A 17,752-nucleotide genomic window follows, 5' to 3' on the forward strand; every position below is an offset into this window, starting at 1 on the left:
CCCTTCACCTTCTGTGGCCCTCAACTGTCACCCCCTTTGCATGCCCCTCCATTCTGCTTCTGTGGAGGCTCCTGTCAACCCGCCGCTCTCGGCTCCTTATCATGCAGTTGGCATTTTTTTCCTGCATGCCCACCACCTTTCAACATTTATTTTTTTATCAAGTCCTCTGACTTGGGCCGCCTTCCCACGAGAAGGACCACGATCATGTCGAACACCGCACTCCTTCGCCTAAACTTCATGGCTATGACCAAGACACCATCCCTAGCAAACATCGATCCCCGCAATGGTCCTCAGCCACTCGTATTGCTGCCGGGAAAAAGACGACCATTGCTTTGGCCTTTGGATTTAACTCAATGTGCTAGCCAATTGAAAAGCCCCACCTCCATAGTTTCAATGAGCTTCAAAGCCCACCAAGTGGAAGGTATTCGTGTCAAGTAGAGTGTCCTGCAAACACCTCGATCAAAAGCCCATATCATAAACCTGATAGCACCTGCACCCCTTGCTATGTTCCCAACCTTGTGATATCACCATTTGATTCTCTCACCTGTGATAGCAAAAAATACTTGCAGCTTCTGCTAGCAAGTGCTCCATCCCTGTGCACTTGTCTCCCAACTGCATCAAATACCTGCACAATGTTCCCGTCATTTGCCTGCAAGCTACTATGCCTGGGCTTTTTGCACTTCCATAGGTCGACCATCCTCAGCTCTACCATCATTGCCCAACCCCTCATTGAGCATTCATGCTTAACCATAGCATTATTTAGATATTAGAAAACTGCATAAGAAGCGAGAACATGATAGTATAATATGAAGCTATATGTAGTATGTACAATTGTATAGACATATAGAGGGAGATTCACTGTCTGTTGTAGCACCCGCCTCGGTCAAATGGAAAGCTACAGGCTTCCCCAAGCATGATTGTAGTCCCTCTCAGATAAAAAATGCGGCTTTGGTCATCATCATCCATCTGTAAAATAGATACGCACCATCCCTGCTTTGCATTGGTAAACCTGTAAACCAATCCTTCCTGTAGATCTTGACAGCACAGCCCTTCAAAAAACTGCATGCATGAGCCATCTCCACGCCCAACACAAGCCTGCACATCCTGGAAAGCCTTTGCATCACATGTCTTCCCGCCAACAGCTAGAGATATCTCCACAACATCATTGTCTTTAAGCAAGGCAGCCTGTAGCAACCGGCATAACGGCACTTGCAAAGCAACCCTCAATAGCACATCCATCAACAACATGGCATCTACCTACGGTAATTGATCCTCCAAACCAAACACCGGAATACCTTCACTTGTAGTCCCTTCAAACAGCAGTAGAAAAGGCGACAAGCCTTGCATACCTTGTATTCTCACCATAGCTTTAGCAACCAAAACCTGCGACTCTTCATCTACATCGACCACTCGATCATTGAACACCCAGTCTGCTTCATGAAGCACTCTTCTTCAGTCAACATGGCCTTACCATCACAAGGCAAGAGAGAGGGTTTCCCAACCCCCTGGTCCACACAAAATTTCTCTTCACTTGCAATTTGTTGCTCTTTGACCACCTTATTGACATGCATAACATCATATGTCTCATACCTTGAGAAAGCAGACTCCATTTCCCATGTGCTATCCGTATCCAAGGCACTGCTATAGCTTGAATACACCTCGTCTTTCTTTGCAAAACTCACCGGTTTTGGCACTTCATCTATCTTCTCCACTGCTTGCTTTTTAAAAGTCACTTGGTCAAGCACATCAGGCGGTACTCGGTAGACTACTCTCTGTAGCTGCTGTTGAGGCCTCATGTAGGCCCATACGGTATCGTCTCTACTCTGTCATCACGCCTATCCGCTGCTACCACATGTGCATCAACAAAGGGTCGGATTACCTGAAGCTCTTCCCTAAGAATTGGCCTTGGCACCAATGGACTCGCGAGAACCGGTTTGCCTGTTGCTTCTTTAAAACCTTCTTCGTCCTGCTCTGCTCATAGGCTACTGCCTCCTTGTACGTGCACGGTCCATCTATCTCGACTTTATCCCACACTTTTACATGCAAGAAATCCACAAACTTGGTCATCTTTAAAAAATATGCATTCTCTATAGAAGTTACCTTAACCAACTTGCTCCATATGGCCTTGAACTCCCACAAGAATGCTCGGAAATCACCGTCAAGGCTTTGCTTTAGGTTGTAACATTTAATGGCCTAATAACTTATGTGTAGCGGAAATTAGCATGAACAAAGTGGGCATTTCATTAGAATAGATTACTAATGAGAATTACAAGAGTGCTTGGGTGGAGAGAGCAACAAAAAGCATAACACCTAGTTAGATAACACCGGATTTGCATGGAGCCAGTCCCCCCTCCAAAAGGCTTTGTATTATGGTTTCTCCCATCAAGAGAGACATTGTACAATACAATTCTTTGTGTTCCTTCAAGACTAGCAAGTGCAATGAAGATGGAAGCTTCATGCACTAAGCAAAACACTTAACAAACACAACTTGAATTATACCCGTTCTCAGACCCAAGACCTCACACACCTTCGAAGATGGTGAGAGCTAGCAGGGTATGAGAGTATATTGAGAGGAAGAAGGAGTATCTTACGAGAAAGATGTATATCTCCTCACATAATCACTCATATTAGCATAGCTTAGCTTAGTAATTAGCTTGGTAGAGGAGATGAGCATGCATTGAAGCTTGGCTCTTGGTTGGATTTGCATCCACATGCCAAGAGAGTGTTGAGGTAGGCTTCTATCTCACAAGCTTGGAGTAGGTGATGAGTTCTCCATTAAAGCTTGGGAAGAGATAGTCTTCTCTTTCTTCACACATGAGATTGTGTGAGTGTGTGTGTGATAATGCCAAGCAAAAATCAGCCCCCCCTCTCTCTTGGGCGAGCCCCCTTGCTATTTGCTCTTCCTGCAGCCTCATTGGCCCTCCCCAAGTCAAGCCAATTACAATTAAGCAACATAAGTGATAGCCTTCTGACATGTGTCCCCCTTTCCCCTTTTGTGAGAGCTTGAGGTAATTAAATAATTAAACTAAACTCTCATTGGACCCCTTTGCCTCCTGGCCAATAGGAATCAGGCAAGCCATGGGGCTCCTGAATGCTCATTGGACCCTTTGGGAGACTGCCCAATAGTCTTCTAGGAGACTTAATTCTTATTGGTTTCTTTTATTAAATGTTTTTAAATTATTTAAACTAGATTTACTCTAGCTTAATTCTCATTGGTCCACTTCAAGGGTCATCCAATAGGAATTGGGCACATCTTGTGGGCATCTGGGCTAGGGAGCTGACATGTGTCCCTAATACCCTTTGTGTAAAGGGGCTTGTGTGTGTGTGTGTGTGGCTTTCTCTCTCATCCCCTAGAAGAAGGGCTCGCCCCCTCCCATGTAGGGATGTGCATTGACTTTGGAGAGCACACAAAGCATCCAATTCCCCCTAAGCTTTAACCCTTTGGACACAACCTTTGAATTTTGGAACCTTAGCATTTTGGAAGTCTTAATGGGCTGAACCTTAGGGTCTTTTTAGCCCATTGTTGCACATGGCTCTTTTGCAGATGGCCTCCCCTTTGGATCCCTATTTTCCCTCCTTTGGATCCCTACTGTGGCCGGTCTGCTAGCTTAACCAATATTCTAGCTTTTTCTCCCCTGGCACTTCCCCACATTAAATGATCAGTTTAATATGAGAAAATAATTTAAGAGAATTAGATATTGATTATTATGACATTACCTCTCTCTTGAAATCATAGTCGTCCTCGACTATGGTGTAGAGAAGATAAAGCATATTCATGAGTCCTTTTCTTAGCGGGTAGAGGATCCCTATGTTACCATACGACATCATTCCATAATGGATGACTAGTCTATTTGGCGCTTGAGAGCCCGAGGCTGCCGCAAGCATGTTTGCACATCAGTCTTATCAGTCTTCCGTAGTAGAGTGAGAAGCTCTACTTGGTGTTTGGGAGACGTCGTCTCCACAAACTTGATCTAAGCATGCATACTACATTTTTGTGCACAAAATAAAAAAAAGAGAGTCTTATAAGACAAAAACTTTGTTCATTTTTTTAAAAACATTTTGTACATTTGCTTACTCTTGGGAAGCATTGTAAGCATTGACAAGGTTTAGGTTATCCTTTAATTGTATGCCTTGCATCCATCTAGCATCTTCAAAAGGATAATTCTTAAACTTAATAAGATATCGTCGGCTAGTCTTACCGCCTCTTAGTACCTTGTCTTCATGTCGGAGAATGGACTCGGGCTGCAGCACCTCCTCTTGGTCCTCGATCTCCGGTGGGTCTTCAATAGTTGGTTCTTGAGGTGGCTCTCCTTTGTAAGGCTTTAATAGGCTCACATGGAAAGCATTGTGTATGAGCCAATGATTGGGCAACTTGAGTTGATAGTCCATCTCATTGATTGGCCTAAGAATCTGAAAGGGACCATAGTACCTTTTTGCTAGTTTAGCATAGTACTTTTGGTGGCCCGTAGGATTCTTGCCCGTCGTGTGCCTTGATCGAGCCTTTGGAAATTTTAACAAGACCCAATCGTTTTCTTTAAAGGCTTGGGATCTTCTGTGCTTATCAGCAGCAGCCTTTTGCCTTTGCTGTGAGATAGAGATAGCATCCTTAATCTTTTGAAAAGATTCTTGTAGGTCTCGGCTATACTCATCTGCAGCGAAGATCTTCCCATGTACCTTAAGTAGCAAGGGACTTTTTGATCTTCCCTCAATTACGTCGAAAGGTGATTTTCCCGTGGAAGTATGTACAGTGTTATTGTAAGCATACTCCACTAAGGGTAAGTACTTCTCCCATTGGGATCTTTGATCTACTTCTATTACATAGGCTTTTAGTAGATCGAGAATTGTTAGGTTAGCTATTTCACTTTGGCCATCCGTTTGTGGATGATAGGCCGAAGAGAAGTTTAGCCTTGTACCTAAATTCTCAAAGAGACCCTTCCAGAAATTACTGGTCATTCTAGGATCTTTATCCGACACTATGGACATTGGCAAGCCATGGTACTTGAAAATTTGTGAAATGAAGAGGGTTGCCATTTGATGGGCTTTGATAGTCTTTTTGACAGGTATAAAATGAGCTTGTTTACTGAACCTGCCTACTATCGTCCATATTCCTGTATTCCCATGGATAGACTTAGGCAATCCAAAGGTAAAATCCATGGATATGCTCTCCCATGGTGAATTAGGGATTGGTAAGGGTTGAAGCAATCCAAGTTGCTTCCCTCTATCAAATTTTGTCTTTTGGCATACCACACATTTGGAAACATACTCTTGTATGTTCACTTTCATGGTAGGCCAATAGAAATATGTTTCTATTCCCTTTAAGGTAGACTGAATGCCTCTATGCCCCGCATAAGGTGGAGCATGAGATTCATACATTACTTTCTCACGTAGTGAGTTAGTAACGCATAGTCTATTTCCATAGAGAAGATAACCATCTTGTAAAGTGAATGGTTCTTCTTTCTTCCCTAATGCCAGGGCCTTCCCCTTAGGCTCATTGGAACCCTTGTTTTCCGGGGGCTTATTATTTCTTTTAACCCCCGTTTGGAAATTGATTCTAGAGGCCACCATAGTATGGTGTATTACTGCCGATATGGTACGTGGCCTTTGGGAGTTGACATACTCCGCCATTTCTTCGGTTATGCCCGCACAAAACTGTTGCTTTTGCTCTCCAAAATCCAACGTTTTGAAGACAGTGGCTTTGAGTTGTAAGTCCCAAAACTTGTCTACATATTTGTGGATGGATTCATTGGGAGAGAGCTTTAAGCTTCGCCATTCAGTGAGTACTTTGTCTTTGGCATCGGTGGCCAAAAACTGCTTCATAATGGAAGCTCTTAAAGCCTTCCATGTTCGTGGAGCTTCACCGTTGGCTCGTAGGCTAGACCAACATTGTCTGGCGGACTTTTGAAAGTGCATAGCTACATGGCGTAGCTTAGAGGACTCCGTGAAGCCCTCATCTCCAAACGCCGCATCGAATTGTTGGATAAAGGCCAAGACTTTGTCCGTAGCACCAAAGGTACCATCATAGGTAAGGAAAGAGATGCTCTTCCCTCCCTCTTTGAATTTCTTCAGCTTGGACGACCTCTTCCATGCGGCATAGGATTTCCTATGGCCTCTTCTTTTTGATGGTTCAAAGGTTGCACCATCACTTTCTTCAGAAGGTGAAGAATTTGAAGAAGGTGGAGAAGAGGGTGACCTCTTTCTCGCCTTTTTCTTGTCTTGATCTTTGTCGTCTTCACCATAGCTTTCATAAGAGAAAGAGGATGAAGAAGATGGAGAAGAGAGTGTCCTCTTTCTCGCCTTTTTCTTCTCTTTCTTTTTATCATCCCTCTTTGAATTTTGGTGAGGATAGGAATATGATGGTCTTCTCCGCTTTGGTGGTGATGGAGAGTGAAGTCGCGGAGCGGAGCGTGGGTCGACTCTCTCTCTCTCACACACACACAGTGAGCTTACACAGTACACAGTACGCAGAGATCTGTTAGAAGGGTTATCTCCCAAATCCTTAGTATTCACAAAGAATATGTTAGTATATACAAAGAGTTAGAGGTAAGTGAGTTAGGCGGGCGGCCGGCCATATCCGCATAAGAGACCACTTGGGCTTTAATCCCAACAACCTCCCACTTAAAGTCCAATGTGGCACTTTAAGTAACTGTAAATCTATGAACATAAATGTACAAAGATTTACATGGCTGCCATCTATCCAATGCCCAATAACTCACGACAATGCACAAAGCCCTCTCCTGGAAGTCCCTTTGTGAGTAGATCAGCAGGATTGTCCTTGGTGTGGATCTTCAGCAGTTGTATCTACTTGTCTTCAAGTACTTCCCTAATGAAGTGATACTTCACATCAATATGCTTAGTCTTCGAATGGAACACTGGATTCTTTGCCAATTGTATAGCACTTTGACTATCACAATATAACTCTGGCATATCTGCATTGATTCCCAAGTCTGCAACCAATCTACCAAGCCAAATAGCTTCTTTGCATGCCTCATTTGCTGCAACATACTCAGCTTCTGTAGTAGATTGCGTAACACAATCTTGTAATCGAGATCGCCATGATATGGCACCTCCAGCCAATGTAAAGACATAGCCTGATGTAGATCTCCTCTTATCCAAGTCTCCTGCATAATCTGAGTCAGTGAATCCTCTGACACTCAAATCCTGACTACCATAGCATATGCGCATACTCTTTGTATGTTTTAAGTATCTCATGATACCTTTCACTGCCTCCCAATGTTTCTTGCCGGGATTTGACATATATCTGCTAACCACTCCCACTGCAAATGCAATATCCGGACGTGTAGCAATCATTGCATACATCAAACTACCCACTGCAGACGCATATGGAATCTTATCCATTTCAGCCTTTTCTTCCTCAGACACAGGACAATCTTGTTTGCTAAGTTTCACATATGGTGGCAATGGAACACTCAATGCCTTTCCCTTCTCCATATTGAAACGTTGCAAAACCTTGTCAATATACTCTGTTTGAGATAACCAAATCAACTTCTTTGATCTGTCTCTCTCAATGCGCATACCAAGTATATGACTTGCCTCACCCATGTCTTTCATGTCAAACGATTTTGCCATCTTTGACTTCAAAGCTGAAATTTCTTCCAAGTGTTTGCCAGCAATCAACATGTCATCCACATACAAAATAAGGATCAGCCAACTGCCATCCTTAGCCTTCTTTGTATATAGACAGTGATCGAACTCACTACGTTTGTAGCCTTGAGAAAGCATAAACTGGTGGAACTTATGGTACCATGCCCTCGGTGATTGTTTTAAGCCATAAAGACTCTTTAACAACTGGCATACCAAATGTTCCATGCCTTTCTCAACAAACCCTTCTGGCTGCTGCATGTAAATTTCCACATCTAAATCACCATGCAAGAACGCTGTCTTGACATCCATTTGGTGCAACACCAAATCCAATATAGCAACCAATGCAAGAAAGCATCTCAATGTAGTCATCTTGACCACTGGAGAGAAGACTTCATCAAAGTCAATGCCTTGTTCTTGCTTAAAGCCCTTGGCAACAAGCCTTGCTTTGTACTTTGGCTGACTATCATGAGCGGTGATCTTATACCTGTAAACCCATTTACAAGGTAGAGCCTTTTTGCCCTGTGGTAATTTAACCAACTTCCATGTCTGGTTTTTATGCAGAGCTGTCATCTCTGACTGCATGGCCAACTGCCATTTTTTCGAGTCAACCACTTGTAATGCTTCCTTGTAACAAGATGGTTCTCCGCAATCTGTGAGCATGACATAATTTAGAGATGGCACATAACGATCAGGTGGTTTGGAGACACGCTCAGAACGTCTCACCACAACTGATTCTGCCTCTCTAGCCACTATAGGCTGTTCCTGAGCCTGACCATGCTGTCTTGATGTGCTAGCACTAGGTCCATCTTCCCTGAAGACAACTCTTCTGATCTCCTCTGTCTTCTCTGGCTTAGCGTGAAACTTGGCTTCATTGAAATGCACATCATTGCTACGAATAAGCTTTCTGGACTCAGGATCCCAAAGCCGGTAACCCATCTCGCCCGATTCTCCGTAGCCAAGAAATATACACTTCTTGCTCTTTGGTTCTAACTTATTTCTGAACTCCTTAGGAATATGGCTATAAGCTTCACAACCAAAGACTCTGAGATGCTTATACGAAGGTGCCTTGCCTGTCCATAGCATCTCGGCCACTGCACTCTTATCCAGAACCCTACTAGGAGACCTGTTGATCAAATGGACTGCTGTAGCCACTGCTTCCGCCCAAAATCCATCAGGCAACTCAGCATTTGACAACATGCTTCTGACCTTCTCTTGTATGGTCCTATTCATACGTTCTGCAACCCCATTCTGTGAAGGATTATATGGTGCAGTAAGTTCCCGCTTAATCCCTTTTTCTTGACAAAAGTCTTGAAAAGCTTTGGAAACGTACTCTCCACCATTGTCAGTTCTCAAGCACTTCAGCTTCTGACCACTCTGATTCTCCACCAGCTGCAAGAATGTCTTAAAGACCTTGAGCACCTCATCCTTGTGCTTCAAGAAGTAAACCCATACTTTGCGAGAATAGTCATCTATGAATGTACAAAAGTACGCTGCTCCCCCTAGTGACAAACTAGGCATTGGTCCGCATAGGTCACTGTGTACAAGAGCTAACCGTTCGTCCCTACGATTCCTCTTTGATCTGTGCGGTTCCTGTGTTTGCTTACCATAAACACAATGCTCACAAAACTCGAAATCTTGAAATGAAAAGCCAGGCAAATAACCATAATGAGAAAGTATTTCCATTCCTCTTTTTGACATATGTCCCAACCTACGATGCCACAGTGACACACTTGGCTGCTCAATCACATTAATTACATGGTTTTTAACCTCTGAAACATGTAAAGTGTACAGAGTTCCTGACTTGCTGCCATGTGCTACAGTCATCGAACCTTTGGAGATCTTCCAAGCGCTGTTCCCAAAAACTGTCACATAACCCGCATCATCCAACTTCCCTGTACTAATCAAGCTCTTTCGGATTGCTGGAACATGTCTGACATTCTTGAGCCATAAAGAAGAGCCATTCTGAAACTTCAACTGCACATCTCCCACTCCAAGTATGTCACAAACCTGCTCATTGCCAAGTCTGACATAGTCTTTAGTAGCCACATATGATGTAAACCACTCTTTGTGCGGAGAAACATGTAAAGATTCCCCTGAGTCGATAATCCAATCACTCATAGCATGTCCATCCTCTGCAGTCAAGAAAACAGAATCAAGATTGCTTGTAAGGAAGATGTCACCAGCTGCTATACCAGAATCACTGTCTGAACCAGATCCTGTGACATTCACCTCTTCAATCTTCACTGAACTCTTCTTTTCATCTTGCTCAGAACTCTTTGTTTTGCCTTTTTCTTGTTTCCACTTCGTACAGTCTCGCTTCATGTGACCCTTCTTGCCACAATGGTAGCATTCTATGTCATCCTTTGACTTCGAATCACGAGACTTACTTCTGTTTTGTGCCTTCTTACCCTTCTTCTCTTTAAACTGTTGTCTCCCTCGAACGACCAAAGCACTATTGCCTTTGCCTTTGTCAATGTTCTTCCTGTTCACTTCCTCTATGAGCAAGCTGCCTTCTACATTGGCACTTGTAAGACCTTCTGGCACGACAGAATTACTTAACGCTGTACGAAAAGTATCCCAACTGTCTGGCAAAGTGATTAAGAGAAACATAGCCTTCACTGAATCTGGAAAGACTATCTCCTGTGCTGTTAACTGGCTAAAAATTGAGTGAAATTCATTCAGATGATTTGACATGGCTGTCCCTTCCTTCATCTTCAAATCCACCAATTTCTTGAGCCAGTAAATCTGAGAAGCAGCACTTTGTTTCTCGTACATATCACATAGCTTTTGCCATACGCCATACGCTGTAGTCTCTTCTGCTACGTTGAAGTAAACATTTTCTGCCAGTGTCAGCATGATTGTGGAACAAGCTAACTCGTCAAGCTCTTCCCACTCATCTTCAGCCATAAATTCTGGTCTCTCCCCTTTGAGCTTCAGTGGCTTCACTTGTTTTTTCTGCACCAAAACCTGCCAAATCTGCTTCTTCCAGAATGGAAAGTTTGTGCCATCCAGCTTCTTTATGTTGTAAAGAGTCTCACTGTGAGAAGATGCCATATCTGCCAAACTGTTTACTCCTGAGAAAAATCCGGCAGAGTTTCCCCTGTAAACTGGCCTCTGTACACAGTAAACAAGCTGTAATCAACAAGCTGAACACCTCTCCTCAGGAACTGTCAGTATTTTGAAATTTTTTGACAGAGTCTCCCCTGTAAACTGAGCTCTGGGAACCAAAAGATAGCTCAAGAAACAATCATAAATAGCTGACCAATGACAAATCTAAAAAATCCCTGTAATATGCTGTCCTGTAAGCATACACTGTCTCCTCTCTGGGCGATGACAGAACCTGTATCTGTCTCAAGACTGAACCCTGAACAATGCCTCAACGGCCTGACGCATAAGATGCAATCCAGTGTCTACACAAAGTCATACATCCTAAGGGATAAAAGTCGCCGAAGAGGATGCGTGTAGAGGGGAACTCCAGCAACCTAATCCACCTCACACTGGGTAACCCAGCCCCCAGTGCTTGGCTTCAAAAAACCTCACACACGACCCTCTCAGATGGCTCAGCAAACTGCCCAGAACTAGCATACATCCTATAATAGACCAATCACTGTCCTATGACCGCTACGGCGGTCTGTCTGCTAGCGTGACTCACAACTAGCAGACCCACAATCACAGTACATCAATCTGCAATACATGCCAGTGGTGTCAAGTCGTCGTATGGCCACACCTCCCCTGGAACCTGGCAAGCACAAGAAGTAGCAATGCAGACTGCAATATATATATCTGATGATATATATGTGTACCTGGTCTATAGATGATGCTCTGAAGACGAATAAGTGATGTATGTCGATGTCGATATTGATGTCGACCACCTCTTGCTTGCCAATCTACACAAGACGGATTTCTTTGCGGCTGAAATCTATCTTCTGCTGTAGTGCTCAGAACGAAATTCTGAGGGCATAAACGGCTTCGAAAGGGGGGTAAAACCCCAGGTCGCCTACTGGAAACGCTCCCGGAACGCCGAGTGTGAATCTTCGAACTCCGGATCCAGAATCTGCCGGAAAAGTGCGCGCACGCGCGATTGCGCAAATCCGCACTGAACCAAGGCTCTGATACCAATTGAAGTCGCGGAGCGGAGCGTGGGTCGACTCTCTCTCTCACACACACACACAGTGAGCTTACACAGTACACAGTACGCAGAGATCTGTTAGAAGGGTTATCTCCCAAATCCTTAGTATTCACAAAGAATATGTTAGTATATACAAAGAGTTAGAGGTAAGTGAGTTAGGCGGGCGGCCGGCCATATCCGCATAAGAGACCACTTGGGCTTTAATCCCAACAGAGAGCGTTTAGCCCGCCGTCTTCGTGGAGCCATCTCCGCCGAGGTGGCGGGAGACTCGCTTCTTTCTCGTTCCTTCGGTGGAGGCTCTTGAGTTCTCCTTTGGGAAGGAGATGCATCATCAAGAAGTAAATTCTTGAGCCCTTCTTATGGATTATCTTCTTCTTCCCGAATCGGAGAGAGACCTCTTTTGGTAGTCTCACAAGGAGGCTTCCTAGGTGTTCTCTCGTCATGGTGATGAGCTTGGAGAATCCCGTGAGCATGGAGCTGCCGTTGCACTTCACTTTGGAGAGACGGATTGCCCATGGCTTGTTGAAGCCTAGAAACAAGATAGTTAACAAGCATTGAAGCATCATTAGTAGCTTGCTCATGAGCAAAATCAAAGTTATCAACATTAATTTCACTCTCTTTACTATTGTCAGCCATTCTAACAACTTTTAGGTGTAAACTTTTTAGGTGTACTTTGGCACTTCAAGCCCTAGTTGCTACTCCTCTTTACCCCTTTAGACAAAGCACTCAAGCTACTGTACCCGCGGCTCGAATACCATTAATTCCAAGGAATAGAAGAGAGGGTCCTTCAACACCAAAACAGCACCGGCTCCTGTCAAGCTTCTAATAGCTCAATAGTGGTTAAGCCGTAGGCAAGCCCCGTAGGACTCCACTATTAAGACCATAGCTCTCGACGGTGATGCCCCGTTAACTGCACAAAGGCAGGCGCACTGCAAGGCTGAAAAATCCCTATTCTACTTACTCACAGGCAATTAATAATACCAACCATTTGTAGCTAGCTTGAGGACCTCCCTTCTTGAGCAAGAAAAGAGAAACCTTGTGCTCTGATACCAATGTAACATTTAATGGCCTAATAACTTGTGTAGCGGAAATTAGCATGAACATAGTGGGCATTTCATTAGAATGGATTACTAATGAGAATTACAAGAGTGCTTGGGTGGAGAGAGCAACAAAAAGCATAACACCTAGTTAGATAGCATCAACAATACTTTCAAAAGAGAGAGAAATTAAGCTATTGACAACAGTTGAGGACCGGATTTGCATGGAGCCGGTCCCCCCTCCAAAAGGCTTTGTATTATGGTTTCTCCCATCAAGAGAGACATTGTACAATATAATTCTTTGTGTTCCTTCAAGACTAGCTAGTGCAATGAAGATGGAAGCTTCATGCACTAAGCAAAACACTTAACAAACACAACTTGAATTATCCCCGTTCTCAGACCCAAGACCTCACACACCTTCGAAGATGGTGAGAGCTAGCAGGATATGAGAGTAGATTGAGAGGAAGAAGGAGTATCTTACGAGAAAGATGTACATCTCCTCACATAATCACTCATATTAGCAAAGCATAGCTTAGTAATTAGCTTGGTAGAGGAGATGAGCATGCATTGAAGCTTGTCTCTTGGTTGGATTTGCATCCACATGCCAAGAGAGTGTTGAGGTAGGCTTCTATCTCACAAGCTTGGAGTAGGTGATGAGTTCTCCATTAAAGCTTGGGAAGAGATAGTCTTCTCTTTCTTCACACATGAGATTGTGTGAGTGTGTGTGTGATAATGCCAAGCAAAAATCAGCCCCCCCTCTCTCTTGGGCGAGCCCCCTTGCTATTTGCTCTTCCTGCAGCCTCATTGGCCCTCCCCAAGTCAAGCCAATTACAATTAAGCAGCATAAGTGATAGCCTTTTGACATGTGTCCCCCTTTCCCCTTTTGTGAGAGCTTGAGGTAATTAAATAATTAAACTAAACTCTCATTGGACCCCTTTGCCTCCTGGACAATAGGAATCAGGCAAGCCATGGGGCTCCTGAATGCTCATTGGACCCTTTGGGAGACTGCCCAATAGTCTTCTAGGAGACTTAATTCTTATTGGTTTCTTTTATTAAATGTTTTTAAATTAATTAAACTAGATTTACTCTAGCTTAATTCTCATTGGTCCACTTCAAGGGTCATCCAATAGGAATTGGGCACATCTTGTGGGCATCTGAGCTAGGGAGGTGACATGTGTCCCTAATTCCCTTTGTGTAAAGGGGCTTGTGTGTGTGTGTGTGTGGCTTTCTCTCTCATCCCCTAGAAGAAGGGCTCGCCCCCTCCCATGTAGGGATGTGCATTGACTTTGGAGAGCACACAAAGCATCCAATTCCCCCTAAGCTTTAACCCTTTGGACACAACCTTTGAATTTTGGAACCTTAGCATTTTGGAAGTCTTAATGGGCTGAACCTTAGGGTCTTTTTAGCCCATTGTTGCACATGGCTCTTTTGCAGATGGCCTCCCCTTTGGATCCCTATTTTCCCTCCTTTGGATTCCTACTGTGGCCGGTCTGCTAGCTTAACCAATATTCTAGCTTTTTCTCCCCTGGCACTTCCCCACATTAAATGATCAGTTTAATATGAGAAAATAATTTAAGAGAATTAGATATTTATTATTATGACATAGGTTGTCCATCATCTACTTCACTTCACTCCACTGCGTGTTGGCTACATATCGGCTTCGGAATGCCGCTTCCAATGTGCTCCAATCCTATTTTTCTTCAGCTTGCAAGCCCTCGTACCATATCTTTGCTTTTCCACAAACAAGTAGCGGGAAAGCTTGGGCCACTCCCTCTTCTCTTGACAAGCCGCTGTCCAGCAAAAAAAGGCCATAGTCTTGTAGCCAAACCTCAGCATCTTCATTACTTGTAAAAGTCAGAAAACCCGACCACATCTTGCTTAGCAGCACTTGCTATTTGACACTAGTATCATCGCAACACCATCTTCGACTTCACCGAGAAGCAATCAGTAGCACCTCAGTGGGGGCAACACTGATGGAAAGGGGAACAATCCTAAAACACTCCAAGCTTGCCTCTCTATAGCCCAGGATAAATTCCGCACCCCTAACCACACAGAAACTCACACAAACGCACACTATCTGCCAATTTTCAATGCATCGACTCGCCTACGAACAACACTGGTTGCACACACTCACACACAAACCCCTTAGCACAAAAAACCCATCAAAACACCATCATATTGCGACACCGATTGATGCATACAGCTACCCAATCTGTAAACACACTCACATAGGAGGCGACACACGCCTCGACTACATATACAATTTGCCCGTACAATCTCTCTCCCTCCCTCTTTGCTCACACACACACACACACAATCCTAGAGCCAATGCTACCACGGCCATATGGCAAAATATGTGACGTAGATGAGACTGATGGAAAACTTGACCAGAAACACAAACTAACTATGTATCACATAAACACAATCCCAATACAATGATGGCGACTGTCAATTGCGTGCTTTGGTGCAACCTGGTACCCTTCCTCGGCTATTGGCAACCGGTATTGGCGGCCAATTCTTCTCATTCATAGGCAGTCCCTAGGCAACCCTCGACTCCTCTCGCAGCATGCAGCTTAACTTCCATGCAGTTGGCGATCTCTTCCCAGGCCACCCTCCCTTTTCTCTGATCACTTGATGCTGCTTGCAACCTGCACTTCTGCCGATCTTGGTTTCCAATAGAGCTGACCCTTTTGTAACATGTGGCCTTCTTCACCATCAACCTACCTTTTCCTTCCATGGGCCTCCTCAGATGGCGGCCCTCTCCTCTTCCAGTCAGCCCTTCTTGCTCATGGCTTGATCCTGTCATAAAACAACGCCACCTCCTACCCTTCCAAGCCGTCCTCTTGCTGGTCCCTCATGCTTTTGCTCTAGGCCAGCCTTCTGGCGGCTCTGCTATGTCTTATGCATCCCCAAACTTGCTCACGGTCAGCCCCCCTTCCAGCGCTCTCAGGAGCTCCTCCCTCTTGCTCTCGACGTCTCTGCACCCCTTGCTGAGCCTCCTCCTTGCTTGCTGCTTGCAGCGTGTCCTTTTATCTTGGGCAACCGTTTGTGTCCTCCCCCTTGAGCTCGCAACTCTCCTTGGTCCCTACCTGCTGGCCTGTGAGCCCCCAGTTGACGGCCCCTCTGCTCGGACCAGCCCCCTTCACTTCCTGTGGCCCTCAACTGTCACCCCCTTTGCATGCCCCTCCATTCTGCTTCTATGGAGCTCCTATCAACCCGCCGCTCTCGGCTCCTTATCATGCAGTATGCAGTTGGCATTTTTTTTCTGCATGCCCACCACCTTTCAACATTTCTTTTTTTATCAAGCCCTTTCACTTGGGCCGCCTTCCCACGAGAAGGACCACGATCATGTTGAACACCGCACTCCTTCGCCTAAACTTCATGGCAATGACCAAGACACCATCCCTAGCAAACAGCGATCCCCGCAATGGTCCTCAGCCACTCGTATTGCCGTCGGGAAAAAGAAGACCATTGCTTTGGCCTTTGGATTTAACTCAATGTGCTAGCCAATTGAAAAGCCCCACCTCCATCCCTAGCAAACATCGATCTCCACAATGGTCCTCAGCCAGTATAGACATCGATTGATTGCAGGGGATGTGTCAAACTCCAAGTATGGGAGTGGGTTCAATGTGATTATGATTTATGGTTAAGGGCTGAGATTCCCTCATGGATTATGGTTGATATTTTATGGTGGAAGCCGGTGTGGCTTATGGTTTTTTTTGTGGATTGAGTTATGCTGCCAAAAGTTTTCGATCCATGTTATGTTCTAAAGTGGTTATGCAGGATTGGTTGTACCTCACCCAAGTAGGGTAGAGAGCTCACCCGTGTGATGTGATTGGATTATGGTTTATGGTTTATGGTTTTTGGGATTGGATCATGAAGTGATCGAGATGGTTTAAGGTGGACATGTAAGGGTAGGGACCCTGGTACAGTCTAACTGTTTGGAAAAGGATTGTTTGTGCATCTTGGAAGTGCTATTGTGATTGGACTCATGTGTTATGTTTCTCATGGTAGCGTCGCTACAAGACTAAGATCACCTACATTGCTTAGTCTTAGACTAAAGGGTCGTTGACCTGGGGCTTTGCTGGATCGGGGTTGTTGCCTATGTATTATTATTTTTGTTAGGCTCATCTACACGGTTAGTGGATTGGGGTTTGAATGTCCTACACAGCTAACACATCGGGGATCTTGCCTTGGCTTTGCCTAAACACCCGATGCTGGGCATCGAAGAGGCGTGGCGCCTAAACTGGTATGGTTGGTGTTGGTACCTTACCACCTGTTGGTATTTGGGATCCTTTCAGAGCTCGGGTTCATGGAGGGAGGCAAAGCGGCCTCACCTATGTCTGGCTCAGGTAGGCTGGAGGTGTTCTGGCTCACTCCCGGCAAAGTGAAATTCTCTCTATCCATAGTAGAGCGAAAGTGGATGGGTGGACCGGTTGATCCCTACACAGGTTCCGGTGCTCTGCTAGTTGTTGTCATAAACTTTTTGATGTTATGGTATACCCAGATTTTGTCATTGCATTAATACATGGTTGCCTGTTCCATTTAGATGGGCATTTAGAGATTCTCTGTTGTCATCTTCTCATGTCTCTGTGCACTCTATTTCACCCTCCACTATATTCTCTCTCTCTCTTCTCGCAACGCGGTGTACACATATATTCACCCTCCACAATGTAATATTTTTCTTGAGTATGCTTTCATTCATAACCCCATTCAGAGGTAGCTCTAGTCGCTAGGTACCTCTGGATGCAGTCCGACTCATGGCCTAAACTCCATGCTTGGTCGGGTGCTGAGAACTCCTCCCCTATGCAAACACTTTCGCAACTCTGATGTATATTGAAAATTGTATAAAAGTGTAAAATTGTATATTCTGTGCATAGACCCCTGGGGAGGGGTATCTCTCAATTACATGAAGCTTTGGGACTAACGCCTTGCTCATTCAGTGGCTTAGCTACCCAGCTTTGATATTTATGCCATGTATTTT

At 44.6% G+C, this 17,752-nt stretch overlaps 1 pseudogene; it reads right to left on the reverse strand.

Annotated features, from left to right (window-relative positions):
• Nucleotides 1–350: 350 nt before the first annotated feature.
• On the reverse strand, nt 351–1,571 carry LOC147459302 (uncharacterized; annotated as a pseudogene).
• Nucleotides 1,572–17,752: the final 16,181 nt, after the last annotated feature.

The sequence above is a fragment of the Adiantum capillus-veneris genome, chromosome 4 (assembly GCF_014529385.1).
Source record: "Adiantum capillus-veneris isolate H3 chromosome 4, ASM1452938v2, whole genome shotgun sequence".
NCBI classification, from domain to species: Eukaryota; Viridiplantae; Streptophyta; class Polypodiopsida; order Polypodiales; family Pteridaceae; genus Adiantum; species Adiantum capillus-veneris.